This window comes from Grampus griseus, assembly GCF_964374135.1.
Source record: "Grampus griseus genome assembly, chromosome: 5".
Taxonomy (NCBI): domain Eukaryota; kingdom Metazoa; phylum Chordata; class Mammalia; order Artiodactyla; family Delphinidae; genus Grampus; species Grampus griseus.
Window position 1 is genome coordinate 129,397,967 of NC_138998.1, and position 8,869 is coordinate 129,406,835.

An 8,869-nucleotide genomic window follows, 5' to 3' on the forward strand; every position below is an offset into this window, starting at 1 on the left:
CCAGTCAGAAGCTTGTCCATGAGCTGATCACACCCTCTTTGAACTATTACTATAAAACTTCTCACTACCCCTCCCCCCAGGTCAGGACACACAGTTTTGAGGGCATTAGCCCACTGTAGCCCCCTTTGCCTGGCAAAGCAATAAAGTTATTCTTTTCTACTTCACCCAAAACTCTGTCTCTGAGATTTAATTCCATGTCAGGGTACAGAGGCCGGATTCAGCTTCAACACCTCTGAGGATCACATGGAGGAAGTGTTACTAGAGGGGACAAGGAAACGCGGCGATGACCTCCAGGGAAATCACAGCTGTAGTTTTTAGCTGAGCAATTATTGAAAGGCAAGATGACCTCAGTGTGGATTCTAAGCAAATTACCTACACTTAGTGCTATTTCCTTCTTGTGCTGTGACTTCTAGAAGGTTTTAAGTGATGAGCATTGGCATCCAGTGCAGGCTTTATTCTGACTCCCAGTTTCAAAAATGTTGATAAACATAACTCAGTTATTTAGAAGTCAGGAAATATGACTAATTAAAACCATAGAAGAGTACCCACTGAATCTCAAAAATAAAGAAATTATGGTCTTATTTACCATTCAGCAAACCATGCATTTGGAAAAACAATATTCCAACCTTCATTAAAAGATACTTGAAAATCTGAGGATAGATTAATGTTTATTACATCTGCATAATTAATTTAATATAGGCCACATTTATGATCCAGTAAAGGTTTTTTATGTGTTATGTGCGGCCTTTAATGTACATATAAGATAAGTGTCATTAAAATTATTGTGCTTAGTACATTTAAATATTTTTAATAAATTTCTCACGAGGGATACTCTGGATTATGGCCAGTGGGGCGCCAGAATGAGAGGCACTAGGCCTGAGTTCTAGCCGGGACGCTGCTTAAGTAAATCACATAACCTCGGCAAGAATATTTACTAACTGTATGATAAGTCAAGCTCATTAAACATCTCTTAAACGTTTAGAAATAATTGTGATTCTATGAAAATGTAACTGTGAGAGCAATGAGGGACCATAAGAAGAATTCATGTACAAATGGGCAATTGGCCTTTACAACAAATACTTAGGGACTTCAGCATTTCGCTCAGCTACCTGATGGATGTATGGGAGACACAACCCTGATTGGACATGTTTCAGAACCGAACACAGCTTCAGATGGTATTTGTCCTCCAGACTGGCTCGGGGGTCAGAGTGTAGCCTATATTTTTTGGATTGCTTAGCATTCTGTTCGTAGCCTGAGGGCGTCAGAGAGCTAGCCTTACATTAGAAGACCCTCCAGTACCATCTCAAGATCAATGCTTTGATCACCATAGTCATTTACTGCAGGAAATTAAACCAGACTCCCAGGGACCAAGCCACCATCAGCTGCAGCATCTGGGAGACAGGAAATGGGAGCAGGCCCACTTTAAACAATCTGCTGAACAAATATAGACTTGAAAAATGAAAGAACTACACTGACGTCTGTTTCTGTTTCCTGAGAAAGATTTCTGAAAAATATTTCACTCAGTAGTAATGGATATTCTAATTTTAATATGTTAAGTACACCTGTGATCACTACAAAGCTTTACTATGATTTACTGTAAATCCAATCATTAAATAAATACAGTAGAGCACTTGTGAGTATCAATATAGCTAAAATTTTAAATTATTTCTTTCTCCTGCAGCTTCATTTAATAAAATATGAAGTCTAGAGGATGATATTTTGTTCTTGAGAATCTCAACATGCATTGTTACATCGGTTTCCTAACATAGAGAGTGTCAGAGTGAATGTAGCTCATTCCAAGGGGAAACAATAACAGTTAATAGCCCTACTGTAAAGGTTGACAGGATTTATGGTGGAAGAGAGCTTTTAAATCCAAGTGTTACAATCTGCACATTCAATTTAAATAAACAGCATGCTACAGACCATGAAGCAATAGTGACAAGGCAGTGAACTGCTACGGGAGGTGTTATTCTTAGTCTTTTATTGAATTTTCAGTCTTCTTTTCTCATTATCTTTGACAATTAGTAGTTACTGAACTCCTGCCGGGGCATTGGCCCTGGACTTGAAGCAGTACCATATAGAGAGATGGAAGAATAGTAATGGACCATTTTCAGTATTTACCTTTGAGATTTCTTTGTTCTTGTGTCTGGATGCAACCACATTGGTTTTGCCTCTTGCCACCAAGGAATAACTCTCTTTGAATGTCATTAATGAATTTGTTTTCATAAAGCCAGAGAAAGTTATGTAAAAGTCAGGCAAATGACTTAGTACTAGACAACCACAAAAAGGTATTTTTTAATTCAAAATTTAATTTTTAAGTGTTTAGTCTATTTGTACCTATCTGCCTATGGCATATTTTATTGCTTATCAAAGCCATCGCTCAATATAACTAGTAGTGATGAGTTATCAATTGTCCAAAGAAGTATAGTGCTTTTGCTTTGTGTTGGTTTGTTGTTCTTTTCTTGGCTTTTTTTTTTCCAACCAATTATCATTCTTTCTGTTTGGGTTCTAGGGCAAGAATATGGAACAGTTCTGACATGAAAGAATTTCTAACTGAGGGCATAATAGGCATTCTCTGAAGGTAGAAATGGGAAACAGAACTAGAGAAGACTATTTTGGCTTCAGGAAAGGTGTCAGTGACTCTGATGCAACAGGGAACAAAATAATCTCTCTTATCCCATTAGTGTCTACGACAAGCTCAACATTTTCAAAAGGATAATTATTTAACTAAAAGCAGGTAAGGGGGCTTCCCTGGTGTGCAGTGGTTGAGAATCTGCCTGCCAATGCAGGGGACACGGGTTCAAGCCCTGGTCTGGGAAGATCCCACATGCCGCGGAGCAACTAGGCTCGTGAGCCACAGCTACTGAGCCTGTGCGTCTGGAGCCTGTGCTCCGCAAGAAGAGACGCCGAGATAGTGAGAGGCCGCGCACCACGATGAAGAGTGGCCCCCGCTTGCCGCAACTAGAGAAAGCCCTCGCACAGAAATGAAGACTCAACACAGCCAAAAATAAATAAATAAATTCAAACAAACAAAGAAACAAAACAGGTAAGGACTAATGGGTATGAAAAACAGAATTGCTAACAACATTCAGACCATCGATCTCATGTTTTAGAAAAATCTTACTCCATACCATCCAAACACCTTCCTTGACGCCTAGGTTATGTCAGTTTCATATGATTTGAAGTTCATGCTCTTTTCTAAGATGTTGAAAATCTATAACATTTTACAGACTCCAATGAAATATGCATAATTCCTTTCTTGCTTTTATTCCTGAGTTACAAATGAACCGTCTGATCAACTATACTTAGTTCTCTGACTGTAGCCTCTATAGATTCACAACAATATAATATACCAGACCAAAAATTTTCAATCAAATTCTGTATGCAGACCTTCCATATGACACAGAGACGTTTACCCATGTTTCAGCTAGTCTGGTGACAAAAAAAAAAAAAAAATCTAATATAATCAGGTAGTCAAAATTTATAGCTCAAACTCTGAAGTCCAACTCACAGGATCAAAATCCTGGCTACACGTTTACTATCTGTATTATCTTGGACAACCTATTTAATTTATCTGTGTCTTCATCTTCACTGAAAAACAAATGGAAATTATAAAATAGTATTTATCTAACTGGGTGGTTTGAGTTTAAAATGATGAAGTATATGTACACAGTGACTGGTAAATAATTAGAATCAAATTAATAAGAGGTATATTATGGTTCTTGGCACAGTACTGAATAGACAAGGAAATGTTCTTTAAATTCACTATACTTGGCTTCTAGGAAAAAAGCATGTTGTTAAGCTATCTACGTTTTGAAGAACCTAGGGTAAGCAATGTCAATACACAAATCTTATGAAAGCCTTTCTGTTCAGGCAAGAAGAAATTCCTTGATCTATGAAGAATATTCTGTAGCATGTACCCAGTGAATCATTTCTACATTTTTTGAGAATGCTACACAGATTATCTGGGTCATGTTCCATACTACTTATGTCCTTTGCACCTATAATGAATAGCTTTTCTTGGTCTCTGTCCTAAAATTTAAATTCAGTATAGAGAAATCATGAGAATGAGGCTTAAGTCCAAGAAACAAATATCATATAAAGTACCAAATGATATATTGCATTTTTTTTTTTTTCGGTATGCGGGCCTTTCAGTGTTGTGGCCTCTCCCATTGCGGAGCACAGGCTCTGCACATGCAGACAGCAGCCATGGCTCACGGGCCCAGCCGCTCTGCGACATGTGGGATCTTCCCGGACCGGGGCACGAACCCGTGTTCCCTGTATCAGCAGGCGGACTCTCTACCACTGTGCCACCAGGGAAGCCCAAGAGGCTGATTTGATTAAGCCCACCCACCCTCATTATCCTTCTTACTCTTCACCTAAAGTACTGAATGGGGCCATTGCCCTGTAAACATCTTTCCCTTTGTCTGACATTTTGTTCCTCTCATCTTATTGAAAGCAAAATTTAAACGTTGTCTTTTTATAAAGCTTTTCCCTGATTTTTCTGGTTAGATGTTATTACTTATTCCTCTGAATTACCAATGGATTCTGACACGTTCTTTATTATGATTGTATTTTACACCAAGTAACGTGTTTACTTATAGTTGTGCCTGATAATTTGCTTTCTAACAAACCTGTTTCAGGTATGCTTTTCATTTTTGTTTACTCAGTGTTTTGTTTCTGACGGCAGAATGATGAACTCCTACATTTTCACATTATCATGCTGCATTTAGCATAGTTTCAAACTCATAGCACAGAACCTACCAGGCACAATTTCTGTAACACATTCTATGATTTATTTAGCTCAGCTTCTGACAGTGAAACAACAGAAGTATATTTTTAGCACAGCACTCTGGTCTGCTTTTCTTGGGTCTGAAGCAAACCAAGAACATTGAGAAACTTTGAACGACACTTATACAAGCTCCTCATTGATGTATAATGGTCTGGGGATATTATATATTTAAAAGGACACTTCTGAGTGTCCACATTCAGCTTGACAGGCTGTACACTCAACTTGTTCGTAATGTCTTTGTAATAGATGCAAATTGTTTATAATTTTGAATGACCACTCTTGTGTGATGAAAGATCCCAGTATGTCCTCCACATGAACCCTACAACAACTAATTTAATTCTTTGCACATTTATATTTATCATTACACAGAGGCTTCTATTGCAGCTATGACTTGCCTGCTTAAATGTATTAATTGGATTCTCATTGCTCTTAAAAATAAGATCCATTCCCCTTAGCCTGGCCTACAGCTCCTTTTAAGATCCAGCTGCTGCCTATTTTTCTAACTCTAAATCTTATCACTTCTCTTCTGCCCAATACACTTTATTCTCCCAGATCTCTACTCAGCTCCTTGACCATGTCAAGCCTTTCCTTTCCTCAGTATTTTGCACGTGCAGCTGCTTGTTTCAGTCCTTCACTGCCCTCTCCCCCCTTTATACAGCTCCCTTCCTCATTTGTTGCATCTCAGCTGAAGTGATTTCCCTCATCATCCCACTTAAAAAAGATACCATTCTCAGAGAATCATTTTTTTTCTTCACAAAACTTATCTCAGTTTATAACCATTTTACTTGTTTCTTCGTTATGTCTTTGCCACTACACTGTGAGTTCCATAAAGTCAAGAAGTATGTATATCTTTCTCACTATCATATCCCCAACCCTGAACACCATTTCTGGCTGTTACATAATAAGAACTCCATAAACATATTTTGAAAAATTAATGAATAGAAGGTGCTAAATGAAAATTCATTCAGATAATAATTTAATGTCTGAAGGAATGCAGTTCTGAAACCTGAACATACCCAAGAACTGGCAAGGGTACAGAGCTTAAAGAAAAAGAAATAATGATAACCATGCCTACATTTCAACTACCCCTTTGTGAAATAAGAACAAAATCATTAAGGAAGCCTCTTATTAACATGGCACAAACTGAGTCAATTCTTTTAAAATAACATCTGATTGCACATAGGAATGTTTTTGAAAGCTTTCACCAAGAAAAAGGGCACCACTTTTCACTGTCAGCACAGAATCCTGTTGCTAAATTCTGAGGGGAAAAGACAGGACATCCTCTAGGCCAACATTCACACAATTTTCTCCAGCAGTCAGCCTTCTTATTAACCTCACAATGTGTAGTAAATTAGTAAATGTCTGTGCAGTTCCAAATCTCCACATGTAAGATAGTGTCATTTGTGAGTAGGTCTGTCATTTGTGAATAAAGCCACTCCGTGAGTTCTTTTCTCTTTGGGATGAGGCACTAACTTGCACATTCTATTTAACTGAGTGTTGAATTAGTAGGTATTTCAGCATACAATTTTGATTTTGATTGGTGCTGAATTTTTAGAGGGAGTTACCTGGCTTCTTACAATCGAATGACGTAAGTGAGGACAGCTGGTCACCTTGCAATTATTTTCATTCAACCTACCAAAAACTAAGTATTAATTTTGTAGACACTTGAATAATGATAATTATGTAGTCTATTTCGTAGAATTCTTGAGAAATAGGTAGAAATAATTTCCTGATTTCTTGTGGTGACTGGACACTTTGCTACTAAATGGTTGAACAACAATTTCCTGGTCTTGAAGTATACACGATTGCAGCTGCAGTGGTACCTCCTAGCCACCAGAGGGTGGAATATTAACATTTGCTTTGGAGAAGTGATTAAATATAAGGGTTTTACAGTCAGACTGCCAGCATTCTAAGCCGAGATCTACAATCATAAACTATAACCTTCAATTTCTGAGTTGGTTTCTTCACTTTTAAAATTAAATTTATGAGTATCAACCCCATAAGTGTGTTTTAATGATTAAATGAGGTGATATATTATATGATATACTAGATTGCCTGCCACATATTGAGGGATAAATGAGTAGCAATTCTTTCTGATCAGGTTAAGGATCATCATGCTGACCAAGGTGTTGTTCTTATGGCAGCATCAATCTGGGATTGATATCATACTATAAAGTAAAATTAAAAAGTCTCTTTTTTGTGTTTGAGATTATGTTGTTTGTGTCTGTAAATGTTGCACATTCCACCCTTTTAATGGTTGGATTGTGTTTAATGTTACCATTAAAGGCCTAGGCAACCTGTCTCCATCTCTCAAGAGCTTGGCCCTCGGTAGCTATCAGGTTGAATAGTTTATATTGCTTTTATATTTGATTATGTGACTATGTTGGACTTTAATCAGTTGTTCAGCTGTATCAAAGTAAACAAAAATTCAAAAATTGGAGTTACCCTTCAGTAATATGATTCACTTAAGTTCTTCCACAATTTATTTCCTCTCTCCTTGCCTTAGTTTTATGGTACCAAACAAACATGCCAAAGCACCTAAAGTTAATTTAAATCCATTCCTCTTTTCCAACCCTAGATACAGTCTGCAGCAATGGAATACTAGAAAAAGAGTGAAAAAACCTGGCTTCTAGCCCTGTTGGTTCTGTTAATTCACTGCATGAATTTGAACATCACTCTGCCTCTCTGGATATCCTACAACATAATGAGTTTGATGAGAAGATCTCCAAAGTAATTTCCAGTTACCACATTCTATGATTTTCTAGCAGAATCTCAATATCTTAGAGTTGAAAAGGACATTAAATGGCATCGTGTCAAACCTACCTACTGAATGAAAACCACACTTTCATTTAAGCCGTATAATCTTTATTAAGAATATTTATGAAAAATTTTAAAGGACAGACAGAAGATGGATGTTTGTAGACAATTAAATGCCATGCATGCTGGTAGAAATCCACAACTATAAATTAATAGTTCTATTGTATTTGAGAATAACTCCGAGAATAAATAAAAAGTATGTTTCTCTGGCCAAGAACATATTGGTCTGCCTCAGAAGAGTGTGCTGAGGGGAATGTCCAACTTCCATTAGATATAACATTCTGTAAAATAAGTCAAGTACCATGTAACACTTCTCAGACACTGTAATGCACATGTGTTGGGTCTTCATTGCTGTGCACGGGCTTTCTCTAGTTGCAGCAAGCGGAGGCTACTCTTCGTTGCAGTGCATGGGCTTCTCATTGCAGTGGCTTCTCTTGTTGTGGCTTCTCTTCTCTTCTCTTGTTGTGAGAGCATGGGCTCTAGGCACAGGCAGGTGAGAGCATGGGCTCTAGGCACACGGGCTTCAGTAGTTGTGGCATGCAGGCTCAGCAGTTGCGGCACACGGGCTTAGTTGCCCCGCAGCATGTAGGACCTTCCCAGACCAGGAATTGAATACATGTCCCCTTTCTCTTGGTTTTACCTTCTTCCATGTGATGGTTTAATATTCAGGCCACATGCAAAATGGATGCAGCATTCCACATATGGTATGACAAAATCCAGAGGAAGACATGGTTGCTTCAGAAAACTTCACAAGGCACTTCCCTGGTGGTTCAGTGGTTAAGAAACTGCCTGCCAATGCAGGGGACATGGATTCAATTCCTGGTCTGGGAAGATCCTACATGCTGCAGAGCAACTAAGCCCATGTGCCGCAACTGCTGAGCCTGCATGCCACAACTACTGAAGCCCGTGTGCCTAGAGCCCATGCTCTCACAACAAGAGAAGAGAAGAGAAGCCACAACAAGAGAAGCCACTGCAATGAGAAGCCCATGCACTGCAACGAAGAGTAGCCTCCGCTTGCTGCAACTAGAGAAAACCCGTGCACAGCAATGAAGACCCAACACAGTGAAAAAAATAAAAAAAATTTTAAAAAACCAAACTTATATATACTACCAAATGTAAAATAGATAGCTAGTGGGAAGCAGCTGCATAGCACAGGGAGATCAGTTTGGTGCTTTGTGACCACCTAGAGGGGTGGGTTAGGGAGGGTGGGAGGGAGATGCAAGAGGGAAGAGATATGGGGATATATGTATATGTATAGCT